The following is a 16493-nucleotide window of genomic DNA, read 5'->3' on the forward strand; positions in this document are numbered from 1 at the left end:
ATGTGAGGAAGCAAAACTCATCACCGATAACCATCAGTATCAAAACAGTTGGCCACAGCCTTGAAGAAATATAATAATATATTTGATAAAGGATTCATATCCAGAATGTATAAAGAACTCTCAAAAACCTAAACCAAAAGGAACCCCAAGCAATGTAATTTTATTTTTATTTTGTATTTGTTCTTTTTAAATACACATAATAGTAGAGTGTATTTTGACCTATTATAAATACATGGAATATAACTTGTTCTAATTGGAATCACATCTTGTGGTTGTACATGATGTGGAGTTTCACCAGTGATGTATGCATATATGAACATAGGAAAGTTAGGCCCAATTCATTCTACTGTCTTTCCTATTCCTACCGCTCCCTTCCCTTCATTCCCCTATGTCTAATCCACTGAACTTCTATTCTTCCCGCCATCTCCCTAATTATGTGTTAGCATCTGCATATCAGAGAGGACATTTGAATTTTGTGTTTTGGGGGGATTGGCTTACTTAGCATGATAGTCTCAAGTTCCATCCATTTACTGGCAAAAATCATAAAGTCATTCTTTTTTATAGTTGTGTAATAGTCTGTTGTGTATTTATACCTCTTTTCTTTATTCATTTATCTGTTGAAGGACATCTAGGTTGGTTCCATAGCTTAGCTATTGTGAAGAGCTGCTATAAACATTGATGTGGCTAGGTCACTGATTTTAAGTCCTTTGGGTATATACCAAGAAGTGAGATTACTGGGTCAAATGGTGGTTCCATTCCAAGTTTTCTGAGGAATCTCCATACTGCTTTCCAGTGGGGTTGCACCAATTTGCAGTCATACTAGCAATGTATTATTATACCTTTTTCCCCTCATCCTCACCAACATTTATCATTACTTGTGTTCTTGGTAATTGCCATTCTGACTGGAGTGAGATGGAATTTCAGTGTAGTTTTAATTTGCATTTCTCTAATAGCTAGAGATGTTGTATAGTTTTTCATATATTTATTGACCATTCATATTTTTTCTTCTGTGAGGTATGTGTTTCAATTCCTTAGCCCATTTATTGATTGGGTTATTTGGTTTTTTTTTTTTTTTGGTGTTAAGTTTTTGAGTTCTTTATATATCCTGAAGATTAATGATCTATCTGAGATACAGGTAGCAAATATTTTCTCTCATTCTGTAGGCTCTCTCTTCATGTTCTTGATTATTTCCTTTGCTGTGAGGAAGCTTTTTACTTTGACACCATCCCATTTATTGATTCTTGATTTTTTTTACTTCTTTTTAAAAATTTTTTTTAGTTGTAGATGGACACAATATCTTTGTTTTAATTTTATGTGGTGCTGAGGATCAAACCCAGTGCCTCAAGTGTGCTAGGTGGGCACTCTACCACTGAATACAACCCCAGCCCTTGATTTCACTTCTTGTACTTTAGGAGTCTTATTGAGGAAGTCAGTTCCTAAGCCAACATGATGGAAAGTTGGGCCTACATTTTATTCTAATAAGCGCAGGGTCTCTGGACTAATGCCTAGGTCCTTGAACCACTTTGAGTTGAGTTTTGTGCAAGGTGAGAGATAGATTCAACTTCATTCATACAGATGGATTTCTGGATTTCCTAGCACCATTTGTTGAAGAGGCTGTCTTTTATTCAATTTATGTTTATGGTGCCTTTGTCTAATACAAGATAACTGTATTTATGTGGGTTTGTCTCTGTGTCTTCTGTTCCACTGGTCTTCAAGTCTGTTTTGGTGCCAATACCATGCTGTTTTTGTTACTATAGCTCTATAGTATACCAAGCAATGTAATTTAAAAAATAAGCAAAAGATTTTATCAGATACTTCATTGATGAAGAATAAGGATGGCAAACTCATAATAAGTGGGATTTTATGATTAGTGAACAGAACAATGTAAATATAAATCCAAGCTATAATAAGTACCATTATGTACCTATTGTAAGTTAAATAATACCCCCCCCAAATATGTCCACACCTTAATCCCCAAAACATGCATAGGCATATTACTTTATATTACATAAATATTTTGCAGATATGATAAAATTATGATCTTGAAATGGAGAGAGGATGCAGTAATAGATTACAGTGGGAGACATTCTAAAGGACTCATGTTCAGTTTTACCCAGGTACAAATCACTACATACGAATATTTATAGATGTGTGTGCATGTGTGTTTATATGTATATTTCTTTGATCTGTCATCAAATGAGAGGGTCTAAAAGCAAAGACATCCCAATAGCAATGAGCCAACCTTGGACACAGATCTTTATGAATACCACTCCCCAATGAAAAGAGCCAAAGTTCCTTGTAATAATAGATTCTAAAACTGAGACAGAAAATACAGAAGATGAACGTGGATCAATTTGGGATGCCAGAAAGTAAAGAAGTTCTCAAAATAACAACAAAAATAAGTGATGGAGTTATGTCAAAGGGACACAGGGGTCAACTTTAAAAGTTTTTAATGACCAAATGTGGAGCAACTTAATAAAAAATTGCTTTGGTTTATAACCCCAAAGCACAAAATAAATATCTATGAGTCCATACTGACATAAATAAATACTAATTTATTAATCATTTTAACAATTAATTAACAATTTATTAATAAATGGGAAAGAAGAGACAAATCTCTCATGAAAAATATTTTTAGATAATTGGTATAGATATTATACTTTCAAGGACATAAAACAGAGCTTCCTGTTCCTTAGATGAACTGTGCTTAATGATTTTGTTTCAACAGGTACAATGCCAAGATGATTAAGGGTTACACCAACAGTTTTAAGTCCCATTAAGAGCATGTACCCTTTGATAAAATGTGATGAATATGAAAACTTATCTCCATGGGCTTTCTTCCAGTGGAGGTACATCCCAATAATGCAAAAAACATCAGACAATCACAACAGAGCAGTATTTGATAAAATATTTAATCAGTACTCTTCATAATGGTCAAGTTCATCAAAAGCAAAGAAGGTATCACAGCCTAAGGAAGACATTCATGATAACTGAATGTGACATGGTATCCTGAATGGTATTTCCAAACATAAAAAAGACACCAGGCAACAATGAAAGAAATATAAATACAGTTATGGACTTTAGTTAATAATACTTAATCAATATTGGTTCATTAATTATGTTGTAGGGGACGAGAATAAGCCACCATGTTAATCAATTTTTTGTTGCTATGACAAATACTTAAAATAATCAACTTATGAAGAGAAAAAGATTACTTTGGCTCAGTTTTAGAGGTTTCAGTCCATAATTAGTGGGCCCTGGTGTTTTGGACCTATGGCAAGGCAGTGAATCAGGGTGGGAGCACATGGCAGAGCAAACTACTCAATTCATGGCCAGGAAATGAAAGAAGAGGAAGTGGCCGGGATCTACTCTTCGCTTCAAGAGCACACTCCTAGTTACCCAAAGACTCCCACTAGGACCCACCTCTTCATGGTTCCACCACCTTCCAATAGCATCACCCTGGGGATCAAGCCTTTAACACAACAGCCTTTGGGGGACAATCAAGATCCAAATCACAGAAGTTACCCCCTATAACCCTTTAGCATTTGGATTATTTTAAGCTGGAGGCAAATGAGAATCAACAAATGCAGGCACTTGGAGGGATGAGGGCTGTCATAAATCCCCTCTTCCCAGAAAGTTTGTAGCCACAAAGAAGAAAGTGGTGCTGTGGTGCTGAGATGAACCTGCACTGCTCACTGTTCCTGTAATCTTGAAAACAAGCACAACAAACCTTACTCCAGTAATTTTGCCCAATTTACCTTCTCAGTTTGCTGCCCTTGGGAGCCTAAACTCCTTTACTCTGTCTTCTCATGTCTATAAATTTGTTGTGCTTTTTTAAGATGTTACATAACACAACATTCCAACCACCACTCTGAGGGTCCCTCTCTGAGTTCTCACATACATATATGCAATGCATATGTTAATAAACTCCTATTGTTTTTCTCTTGTTGATTGATATTTTGTCAGTCTAATTTTCAAGGTCTCATCTTGGAGAACTTAGGGAGAGCGGAGGAAGTGTGAAATGCATTTTATAAATGTAAGATGTTCATGAGTGTGAATTTTATGGTGACTGTATTATTTTTACAACTTTTCCATATATCTAATAGTATTATGAAATGAAATTTTTATATTAAAAATGAAGTTTGAGGTCTGGGGCTGTGGCTCAGTGGTAGAGCACTTGCCTGGCACATGTGAGGCACTGGGTTCGATCCTCAGCACCATATAAAAATAAATAAAAATAAAATAAAGATGTCCATCTACAACTAAAATAATGTTTAAAAATTAGTTTGGCATAACATGCAGTTATTCTAATTTTAAATAAGCATTGTATGTTTAAAATTATTTTTATAGTATAATTAGCATTTCTTTGATTTCTGCAACATTTTCTCATATGCTTGATTTCATTTAAAAAAAAATTAGTCCTTTTTTCCCCCACTTTTCTTATGAGACTATAGGAAAATGATGAAAAAGTCTTTAAAATAGATCAAAACTTTACTGGGTGTCCTTTCATTGTCTTCAGGCTATTTTATGATCTTAGAATTAGTAGAAAACTATTAATAATACAAATTATTCATGTTTACAGAAATGCAGATTGTGTCTGATGAAATGTGATTGATTATTGTCCTGTGAAGGAAATCTTTGTTCACTTTGTCATCAGAGTCCAGGCCAGAGAGGGACCTGACTTCAGGATTCAGATAACAGACCAGGTCCAGCTACTTGCCCCAAAACTCAAAATGGAAAAAGTACTGGTGAAGTAGGAAGGAATTTATTCAACATAGCTATACCAAGAATCAGAGGGGCCTATCATTCTCAGCCTAGTCTTTCAGTGGTACCAACAAAATCTTCAGGTTAAAATAGGGGAAGGAATGAAAGTAAGGGCAAAGTCTGCATAGTTGAGCAGTCTTGGTCACTTTCTGTGTTTTGCTGACCATCTCAGATCTTGTTCTGCAACGTCCTGCTGGCTCTGAGGAAGTCATTATCCCGGTGGGGGCAATTCAGTTCTCATCATGAGAAGATTGCTTCCGCTTAGGGGAACTGCCTCAGTTAGGGGTAATTACTCCTGTTTAGAGAGGCAATTCCTTTATGGGGTGATCTGCCTGAAAGGCTCACTGTTCCTGTAATCTTGAAAATATCTTACTCTTATCTTGGTGTCTTAGCCTTGGGGAAGGATTATTAGCTTTAGTTGAATAATCCTTACATGAATAACATGTCTGTGTGCACAGTTGAGCAGGAAACATACCAAATGAAGGTAGAGATGACATGTGCTCCTTATGGAAAAGAAAGATGATAAAACCCCATGTTCCTAAATTCCCTTTTCTCTTCAAAAAAAGCCTGGCCAAGTCAAGAGAACAATGAGAGAGAGTCTGGAGTGGAATGTCCAGAATATATATTGTCTTGAAGGACACGGGCTTTCTCTTGTGCACACTGGGAACCAGGGAAAGTTGTTATTATCTGTAGAAAGTTGTGTTTTGTAAGTCTGTGAGGACAGTTGCTCCTGGGATGCTGGTCATACAAAGTAAACTAAACAAGTTCATAATGATATCGCTGCTTCTGCAGAATAACATATAAAAACCCTCTCTCAGTAGGTGACTGGTGAAGAACTGGAGAAAGGACATGTGTCACTGTCAAGAAAACTCAGCTGCCACTGCCCAAAATGCTGGGAGGATGGTGGTACAGCCTGTCATCACTGAAATGTCCCTGTAAACACTTCTTAATAAAGATTCATGCCTCTAATGTCATCATTAGATATTTTCTTTGAATCTCTTGGCAACCTATTCCACTGCCCCAGCAGAACTGGTCTGTGGACCTGACAGATGTCAAGCTTTTATCCTGGCTTTAGTTACCCACCAGACATTTGTAGGTCTAAGAAAAGAGTGGGTGCTTTTTGGTAAAAGCAATTTTTAAGCACCTATTATAATTTCAGCTTATATGTGTATGGTTCTTTGAAATTTCCTTTAAATTGATTTTAAAATTTTGCTGTGTCTCTTGTTCATTAATGATTTAAATAAAATTCTTGACATGTGTTCATTTTATATTTGCATGAGAGTCAAGATTTTACCCTTTTCCTTCATTTTAAAGTTTTAGTGATTTTCTTCAATTTTGAGTCATCTTTTAACTGCAAATATTTGTTTTTCTAATTTTTCTTATAATCTTTCATGACAACCTACACAGAAAATAGTATAGAACAACAGTTCTAAAATCGCTTGGTTTTTCTATATACCAGGCACAAAAGCTACAATATATAAGTTCAAGATATTCTATCTATAATACCTACAAAAATGCATAGGATAACTAAGAATTATCTAACCAAAGGTGGACAGAGTTTTTAAGGAGACTATTAAGAACACTTTGTTGAAAGACATAAAGAAAAACTAAATAATTTGAGTGATATAAAATATTCATGCATAAAAGACTCAATTACATAAAGATTCTAGTGCTCAATTTGCAAATTGATCTACAGAGTCAATGTAATCCTGAACTATGTCCTAAAGAGATTTATATGGAATTTAATATGGTGATTCTAAAATTTATGTAAAAAATAAAAAGACTAAGGATAATCAGATATCTCTTGTGGGATAAAACTAGATTATTATCAAGACATATGACAAAGCCCCACATAAATATTTAAGTGGCAATGGCATAGAGATAGATGTATAGATGAGCTGAAAAGAATAGTCTTTAAAATAAGTTACACCCATGTGAAAAATCCACATGTGGAAATCCATACATATTCCCCTATACAGTCATGCACTGCATAATGGCATTTCAGTTGATGATGGACACCATAAATAGTAGTGGCTGTATCTATAGTGTCCTATGTAGTAGGTGCACCAGCAAAGTGTGTGTAGCTACACTCTGTAATGTTCACACAAATATGTTCCTCAGATATGTCCCTGTCATTACATAACACATGACCATATATGGAAATTTGATATTGCACATCATAGAGAAAAAGACAAACTATCAAGAAATGATTTGGGATAAATTGGATAACCACAATGCCAAGGAATGGTATGCCCGGAAATTTGGTCAAACATTATTCTGGATGTGTTTGTGAAGATGTTTCTGGATGAGAGAAACATGAATCAATAAGCTGAGTAGAGCAGACTGCTTTAATTTAATTTGAATGGGTCTCATCCAATCAATTGAGGCTATATATAGAACGAAAAGACTGACCCTACTCTTACCTTGACTGTCTAGAGCTGGGACATCCATTTTTTCCTGCTTTTGAACTCAAACTGAAAACATCAGCTTTTCTTGGGTCTTGAACCTGCCAACTGGATTGGAAATTATACCATGGGCTCTCCTGGTTCTCAAGTCTTTGGACTGAGACTAGAACTACGCTATTAGCTCACCTGGGTCTCCAGCTTGCCAACTGCAAATATTAAAATCATTCATTCTCCATAAATGCATGAGCCAATTTCTTACAATAAATCTCAAGTGTATTTATAGGATATATATCTCATATAATGTAAATATTGCATATGAGATTGATGTTTTTCTAGTCAATTCTAACTAATGTAGAAGGCAAACACAACCTCTGTAAATGACAGAAACTGTATTTTCCAATTAAATCATTATGCTTTTTTTTTTCTTACAATGACTTGTGCTCCCTTGAGGGAGTAATAATTGGAATTATTGTTCAAATTTTAAAGGAAGTAAGTATTTTAATATTTGCCACTGAGTAAAATATTTTCTGTAGGCTTTTAAGTAGATAACTTTATCAGGTTAAAGAAGATCTTTAGATTGCTAAACTTTTAACAACATGAATGAACATTAAATGTTATCAAATATTTTTTTCTGCATCCATTTAGATAATCATGTTTTTTCCTTTAATCTGTTAATGCAGTGAATTACATTAGTAGATATCCTAAATCGTTAATCTGCTAAAGTGCATTTCTGGGACAAACAAGATATTTTTATGTATGTCAGTTTGCAAATGTTGAGCTAGAATTTTTGTGTTTATGCTCCTCAGTTTGAACTGGACATTTTATTTTCTTGTATTAGTCTCATAAAATGCCTTGTCAAAAATTTTTTCTAATCTGTGATGTTGTATGAAGAAATAAATTTCATTGTAACACATGCTTATGTACTGTGGATTAGTTGGTTGTTATGTAAAGCTTCATAGTTTCTATGGGATTTTTCCTGCCAGCACATTAATATTTTTGCACTCAAAATAAGAGGTTGTGAATAAAAGTGAACTAACACAGTTGAGAGCAAGCAGTACAACAGAACTGTGTTTCATATTCCTTCAATCCTCACAAACTCTCGGCTAGAAGTAGCCATCTGCTCTCACTCTCTCTCAGAAACACTTGTGTTTTGGGGGCGGCATTATTTGGGGTTTGTTTTCGTTGTTGTTTGCAGTGCTGGGGATCAAACCCAAGGCATCATTTATTGCTTGGCAAATACTCTACCACTGAGCAACAATCTCGGCCCTACTGTGTGCTTCATAATTTAGTGGTATCAACTCTTCCTCACATCCTTTCTCTTTTTCACTTTTTTGAAAGATGAAACTCTCAATTTATCACTTTATGTATGTACTTTTTAAACACCCCTCCGCCTTTTTTTTTAACTGCTTGGGATTAAAACAAGGTCTCATGCATGCTAGGCAAATACTCTACCACTTAGCCCCAGCTTGGTTATTTGGCTGATATATATATATATATATATATATATATATATATACACACACACACACACACACACACACACACACACACACATATATATTTGTAGATGAACACTATACCTTTATTTTGATTTCTTATTTTTATGTAGTGCGAGGACTGAATCCAGAGCCTCACATGTGCGAGGCAAGTGCTTTACCACTGAGCCACAATCCCAGGGCCCCACTCTTCCACTGTTATTATTTCTCATTAGGATTGCAGTTTTCATTAGTGTTCTGGTTCCAGATGTGTTTTTGGTCTGTTTCAGTTTTATTTTTCCCTACTCATGATTATTTTTTATTTGCAGTTTTCTACAATGCAAGAATTCTAGGAACACATATTCTATCCTTTTGTGCAAATACCTATATTCATCCCTTGATAATTCTGGGCCATTTGTCTGCACTTGGGGACTCTGGTGGCTATCTCTTCTGCCTAATACATATCAATGCTGCTTTTTCACACTCCTCATTCAGGTCTCTGTCTGTATATCACCTACCCTAGAGGCCTTCTGCATATTCACTTGAATATCCATGTGAGAAAGGGTGAAGTTGGACTGAACCTCAAATTATATACAAAAAATTAGTTCAACATGGATCAAAGACCTAAGTGTGAAAGTGAAAAATAGAAATACCTAATAATAAAACAGGTATAAGTCTTCATGATCTTGAATTTGGCAGTAGGTTCTTAGTTATGACACCAAAAGTGCAAGCAATAAAAGAATATTATAATTTGAACCTCATCAAAATTAAAAACTTCAGTGCATCAAAAGATATTATTAAGACAATTTACTGAATGGGACAAAAATATTTGCAAATCACATAGTTAATAAGGAATAAGATTCAGAATATACAAATAAATCTATGTGTGTGTGTGTGTGTGTGTGTGTGTGTGCTCCTGGGGATTAAACCCAGGAGCATTCTGCCTCAGAGCTCCAACCTCAGCCATTTTTTCAAAAAACATAAATTTATTTTGAGAGACAATCTTGTTAAGTTGCTGAGGCTGACCTTGAACTTGCAGTCCTCTTGCTTCAGCCTGTCGAGTTGCGGGGATTATACATGTGCACCACCAGAACTGGCTATAAATACACTTTACAGCTCAACAAGAAAAAAATCCATTTAAAAAGGGTCAAAGAACTTGAATTGTCATTCCTTCAAGGGAGATAGGAAAATAGCCAAAAGCACATGGAAAATTGCTCAACATCATTAGTCATTAGGAAAAGACAAATGAAAAGCACGGTGAAATATAACTCCACATACACTAGAAAAAATGATAATCAAAAAAGTGAAAAAAAAAAAAAACACAAGCATTGGTTACAGGAGAGTTTTCAAATGTCCCAGTCCTGTTGTCTCATTTGTAGAAGGAACTGGCTGGAACAGCCTGGGCTTTGTTCTTGTCTCCCTCTAGAAAAAGGATATTTTAGCCCATTGAATCATGCTCTACCCCAGGATATAAAACCCAAGTTGGGCAAATCAGTGAGACCCTGTCTCTAAATAAAATACAAAAAAGGACTGGGTTAAGTGTCCCTGGGTTTAATCCCTGGTACCAAAACAAAACAAAACAAAAAACCCAAGTTGGGCTACATTCTAAGCTCCCTCACCTGTCATGCAAATGGATCACACAGAGATAAAACTCAATCTAATTCGAGAAGCTTTCCTGAACCTTGGGTTCCAACTAGTCATGAAATCTAGGCCTCTGTTATTTACAGGTGGGCTATAAGGGTGTAGCCCACCTGTAAATAATGCATCTACTTCATATAACTTGTTATGTACATCATCAGACTCATAAATCAGTAACTAGAAGATAGTGAATTTGCTTTGCATTTGTGAGGCTGTAGAGAAATTAAAACCTTCAGATATTGCCAGTGGGAATGCAAAGCAGTTCAACTGCTTTGGAAAACTTTGATCTTTAAAAAGCATCCTTTAATACAAAGGCTGAAGGTGTAGCTCAGTGGTAGAGCACATGTTTAGCACATACAAAGTCCTAGGTTGCATTCTCTGCAACACACACGCACACACATACACACACACACACACAGAGGAAGGGAAAAAAAATTTAAATATAGAATTACCATATGATCCTGCAAATTTATTCCTAGGTATATACTAAATAAAATTGAAAATAGGTACTCAAACTAATGCTTCTGCACGAACAGATGAAAGATGGGAACCCAAATGTCCATCAATGGACATTGGATAGACAAATTAGGATACGCACATAATGGAATATTATTCAATCATAAAATGAATGAAGTACTTGATATGTGTGCATATACTTCAAAAATATGCTAAATGAACAAGAGGTAACATATTAATGATTTCTTTTAGATGAAATGTACAAAATATGTAAATCCAGAGTCAGAAAGTAGGTTTGTGTTTAGCCTCATAAAATGGTTTTGGAATCTCTCTCTCTCTCTCTCTCTCTCTCTCTCTCTCTCTCTCTCTCTCTCTCTCTCTTCTCTCTCTCTCTCTGTGTGTGTGTGTGTGTGTGTGTGTGTGTGTGTGTGTGTAAGTTTAAGGAGGATTGGGGATTGGTGTTAATTATTCTTTACCTATTTTATAGAATTGACCCAGTGAAACCATCTGGCCCTGGATCTTTCTTTGTTGAGAAATATTTGATTATTGATGACAGTATTGGTCTGTTCAGATTTCTATTTCTTCTTGGGTCAGGTCTGAGTTTTGAATGTTCCTAGGAATTTACTCATTTCACCTAGGTTATCTAATTTGTTAGCATACAATTATTTATTATAACCTTTTTATTTCTGTGAGGTAAGTAGTAATGCCACCACTTTATTTGTGACTTTAGAATAGAATGAGCACCAAACCAGGTAAAATAATGATAAAGCTTTTGAAGCTGGGTATAGCTCAGTGGTAGAGCACTTGCCTTGCATGTGCAAGGCCCTGGTTCATTCAATTTCCAGCACTGTGGGGTGGGGGGGAAGATAATTTTTTCAAGTGGGACCTTCCAAGAAGACACCAGATAAATAAAACATACAAGATAGTCAAACAGTGACAATCTTGTATGTTTTATTTATTTATAAGTAACATAAAACTGGATTTTGGTTCACAACTTAAAATTTTTTCTCTTTTTTTTAATTTTTAATATTTATTTTTTAGTTCTCGGCGGACACAACATCTTTGTTGGTATGTGGTGCTGAGGATCGAACCCGGGCCGCACGCATGCCAGGCGAGCGCACTACCGCTTGAGCCACATCCCCAGCCCAATTTTTTTCTCTTAATTGAAGAATTTAGTCCAGAAAAATAGAGAAGATGGCAAGTTAGAGGAAGAATGCAGGTCTCAGTGGTTCTTCCACCCTGGACCTAAGACACTGGAAGACTGCTCTTCAGAGAGGTGGGTAACTAAGGGAACTCACTGAAATTAAATACTAGACAGTAAAAGAACCCACAGAGACAGAGTAAATCAGAAATTTCAAACACAAGAAATAATACTTAAGGACATGCCCACTTGGCTAGCAGCAGTGGTAGCCACACTGCTGGGAGGAGAGAGGAGAGAGGAGACAGAAACCAAAGCTGATTTAAAAAACAAACAAACCAACAAAACAAAACAAAAAACATGGCCTAGGGGAACCTGTGGAATAAAGAGGGAGGATGCTCTTAAGGGACCCAGAGTCTGTGGGGGAAAGTGGGTGAGATAAAAACAACCAAAATTCTTTAAACCATGGATGGATAGTTTGATGGAAATCATTTATAAGAGCCATATGGCATCAAGCAGAGGCAAGAAGTTGGAAACGTGTACAGTTGTCAGCTAACACAGCAGCAGACTATTATGACCCCCAGAATGTACCTGAGGCAGAGTGACCAATATGGACGCAAAGAAAATTGTGCTTGGATTATGATACAGCCTCCGAATATCAAGGAAAAGAGTTGGCTTTGCTACTGGTACCCCATGGGAGCTATTGGGAAGACACAATAATGGCCACACAGGAGGATCTGCACTCCAGACCAGTAATTCGTATGCATAGTGGTGAATGTGAAACCTGTGGAGGGTTAGTTGCTATTGTCCAAAGTGAATTTTACCAGAGCCCCCTCCCACCCCAGATCCAGATGTCCAGCAGAGACCAGCATCTCCCCAGCAAAGGGGAGGGTGAATCAAATCCCAAATGCTTACTCACAGAGTTCTAAAGGTCAGTGAAGCCCATACTGGAACTTCCGGTTTAGAACGCTGCACCATCCCTCCTACAGGAGTGCACAGTTTGTCAGCACCACCCAGTCCCTCCCATCCTATACTGGAAGATGGAAAGCTGAGGGCTACTATAATCAGGTTTGGCTCCTACCAACAATGACTGAAGCTTTCTTCCAAAAGAACTTGAAATTAACCACCCCAAACCTTGATCCAAGGGTTGCAGAGGCCAAAAATAAATATAAAAAATAAAAATCCATCCCTGCCAACAGTTTTGACCACCTCAGCAGAAATAAGACCTTTATTTCTAATTAATGTTTTTCTTTTTTTCTCATATTCCCCTAATTTACTTTACTATTTTTAAAAATTTAACATTTAAAGCTTTTCCAAATGTAATTTCATTATATTTTATTATTTTTTCTTATTTTCCACTCTGTGAAATTGTGTGTGTGTGTATATGTGTGGGAGAGGTTGAGTTCTCACCATGAAAATAGGTGCAAATTATATAATCCATATAATTTTACTTTCTTTCTTCCATGCTTATTGTTTAGCCTTTGTTTGAGTTAGGTGAGATATAATTATACATGGGTTTGAGTTGTTTTGGTCTTACACTTTCTTGCTTGTTCATATCCTGGTTTTTCTCCCTCTTATTGCCCACTCTTCACAATCTTCATGCACTAATACCCATATATCCCTGTTCTTACTATCCTCTGGTTTTTCTTTTATTACTTTTAGTTAATTTTTCATTTTTCCTCTATAGCCAGCATCTGCTACCTATTCCCTGTCTCTACTCTGTTCAATATTTTAAATATTTGAACTTTCTCTTCCCTTCCTGCCTATTTTGTCTTCACTTTGGGAACTGCAATACCATTATCTAAGAGAATTCTATAGTTTGTGCAGTTCCTATCCCATTCATATTGTTGTGATTATTAATACAGTGGACGGTGTAGTTGACACCTGCTGTTTAACACCTGATCTGGTTCAGTTTCCTATTGCTGGTACTGATGGTAAATATTGATCCCACCTTTCTTATACAGGTGGTACTTGGTGTTACAGATGTCAAAGTAGACACTGAACATTTATCTGAAGGCTGTACATCTGTTACTAACATTAGACCTATTCTTGGCTCCCCCTTCCTCTAAGAAGGGCTGGAAACTGATTGGGACTCTTCAAATTCATGGAGCAGAGATTCTGCTGCTGACCAATACTCAATACTTAGTCAAGGAACAGCAAATCTCATCCCACACATGATCTAGCTGCACTTGAGATTCAATAATACTTTAACATATAGAATTGGGGAGGAACAAAAGCCCAAACCAGCACCCAGACCCCAAGGAAGAACAACCAGAGAGGGTTTGCAGGTTCCATTTCAGGGTATTTACTCATACATTAGAAACAGCGAGAAGTCCCAGGACAAAAAGCATAACTATACATGGAAGTACACAATTATGAAACAAGAAGAGGATTTCACCTCAATTGATGTGCAAGTCTAAGAACTTTGAAAACATGAGGAAACAGGAAAACAAATCTCTCACCCAAATTCACAATCCCTCAACAAAGGATCCCACAGGTATAGAATTGAATGAAATTCCAGAGAAGTATTACAAAAAAACTGATTATTAAAATATTCAATGAACTAAAAGAAGATCTCGGGAATTAATTAAGGGAACAAACATAGGGGCTGTGGTTGTAGCATCTGCCTTGCATGTGTGAGGCACTGGGTTTGATCCTTAGCACCACATAAAAATAAATAAATAAACAGGTAAATAAATAAATGTATTGTGTCCATCTACAACTAAAAAATATTTTTTAAAAAATCAAAAACATAAATAAATAAAAAGGGCTGGGATGTAGCTCCGTGGTAGATTGCCCCTGGGTTAAATCCCCAGTACAAAAAAAAAAAAAAATAGAAAGAAAGAAAAGAAAAGTGGGACAGAGAAAGAGAGAGAATGCAAAATTGCAAATACAGGAAAAGAAAGACTATTTCAATAAAGAAATAGAGTTATTGAAAAAAATCAGAAATCTTGGAAATGAAAGATATAATGTAATGAATCAAATTAAAAATTCACTTGAAAGCATCACCAAGAGATTAGGTTGCCTAGAAAATAGAATTTTAGCCCTTAAATTCAGGCCTTAAAGATAGGGTGCATGAACTTAAATACTCAATATGAAATAAAGAGAAAAAATAAAAGACCATTATCAGAATATACAAGAATTCTGAGACAGCATCAAGAGAACAAACCTGAGAATCACTGGGGTAGAAGAGAACATGGAGATACAGGCTAAAGGTATCAAGAACATTTTCAATGAGGTAGTAACAGAAAACTTTTCCCATATCAGAAATAAGAGAAACATTAGCATATAGGAGGCATATAAAGACCCCAAATGAAAAAGAGCAAAACAGAACTGCCACATTGCTCACGACTAAAACACTCATGGGTCACTCCAAGGAAACTGGGTTGCATGAAATAAACACACAAGAGACAGAAATACCTTTTTCTTTGGGGATGCTGTGATGTCTCCTCTGACCTTAAGGGTCTGCAGAAAGAGTGAGAGGGGGCGCTTGCTGACCCTTTTTATTGAGGAGAAGCCATTCAAATGAGGCAAGGGGTCAGGTTTCAAGGGGCTGAGTTTAGTTTCATGATATCTGCTGTCAGCAGATTGACTGACATCTAGGAAGGCCACACCCAAGAACAGAGCAAGAGAAGAGGACACACAAAGGGCGTTTCCATGGAACATTCTATCCCAAACAAGGCAAGGGGTTAATATCACAAAGGAACAGGTGAGCGTAGCTCGATCCATGGGCTGCAGGAAGGCACGCCTACACATGAAAACACATTTGGTTGCATTATTTCTACTCCCAAGATCAGGGCTCCCGTCTTCAGCAACTTAAGAGTAGCCAGATCACCAGGGTGACCAATAGTGCCTCAAACCAATCAGGAGGAGAAATGCTGGTCACATGACATGGCGGCCTCCCACACAGAACATCTCCAAGACACATCATAATCAAATGCCTAATACAGAAAATAAGGAAAGAATGCTAAAAAGTTGCAAAAGAAAGATTATCAGGTCACATTTAGAGGCAAGCCAATAAGGTTCACTTCTCATTTCTCAACTTACACCCTAAACCAAGGAGGTCCTGAAATGAAATATTCCAAACTCTAAAAGAAAGCAATTGACAGGCAAGATTGCTATATTCAGCAAAACTCTCTTTCAATGACAAAAATAAATTAAATAATTTATTACCATCATACCAGCACTACAAAGAATACTCAGATATATAGCAACAGAGGCACCAAAAAAAAAAAAATCCTAAAGCTCCCAAATAGATGAATATCACTAGAAGAGCATTCAACTAAATGAAAATTAAGGCAGAGTTAAATATAGCAAACAAACCAAAATGCCAGGAAACTACAAGCATATATCCATAATAACACTGAGTGTAAATGGTCTCAACTCCCCAATTAAAAGATGCAGGTTAGCAGAATGCATCATAAAACAAGATCCAACTCATGCTATTTGCAAGAGACTCATCTCATGGGCAAAGACACCTACAGGCTGAAGGTAAAAGGAAGATAAAAAATTTCAGAGTCTGAAAACAAGCAGGAGTAGTTATTGTCATATTAATATCTGACAAAGTAGATTTCAAGCAGAAATTAATCAGAAGAGACAAGGCAGGCCACTACATAC

The sequence above is a fragment of the Spermophilus citellus genome, assembly GCF_964194105.1.
Source record: "Spermophilus citellus genome assembly, chromosome: 1".
Taxonomy (NCBI): Eukaryota; Metazoa; Chordata; class Mammalia; order Rodentia; family Sciuridae; genus Spermophilus; species Spermophilus citellus.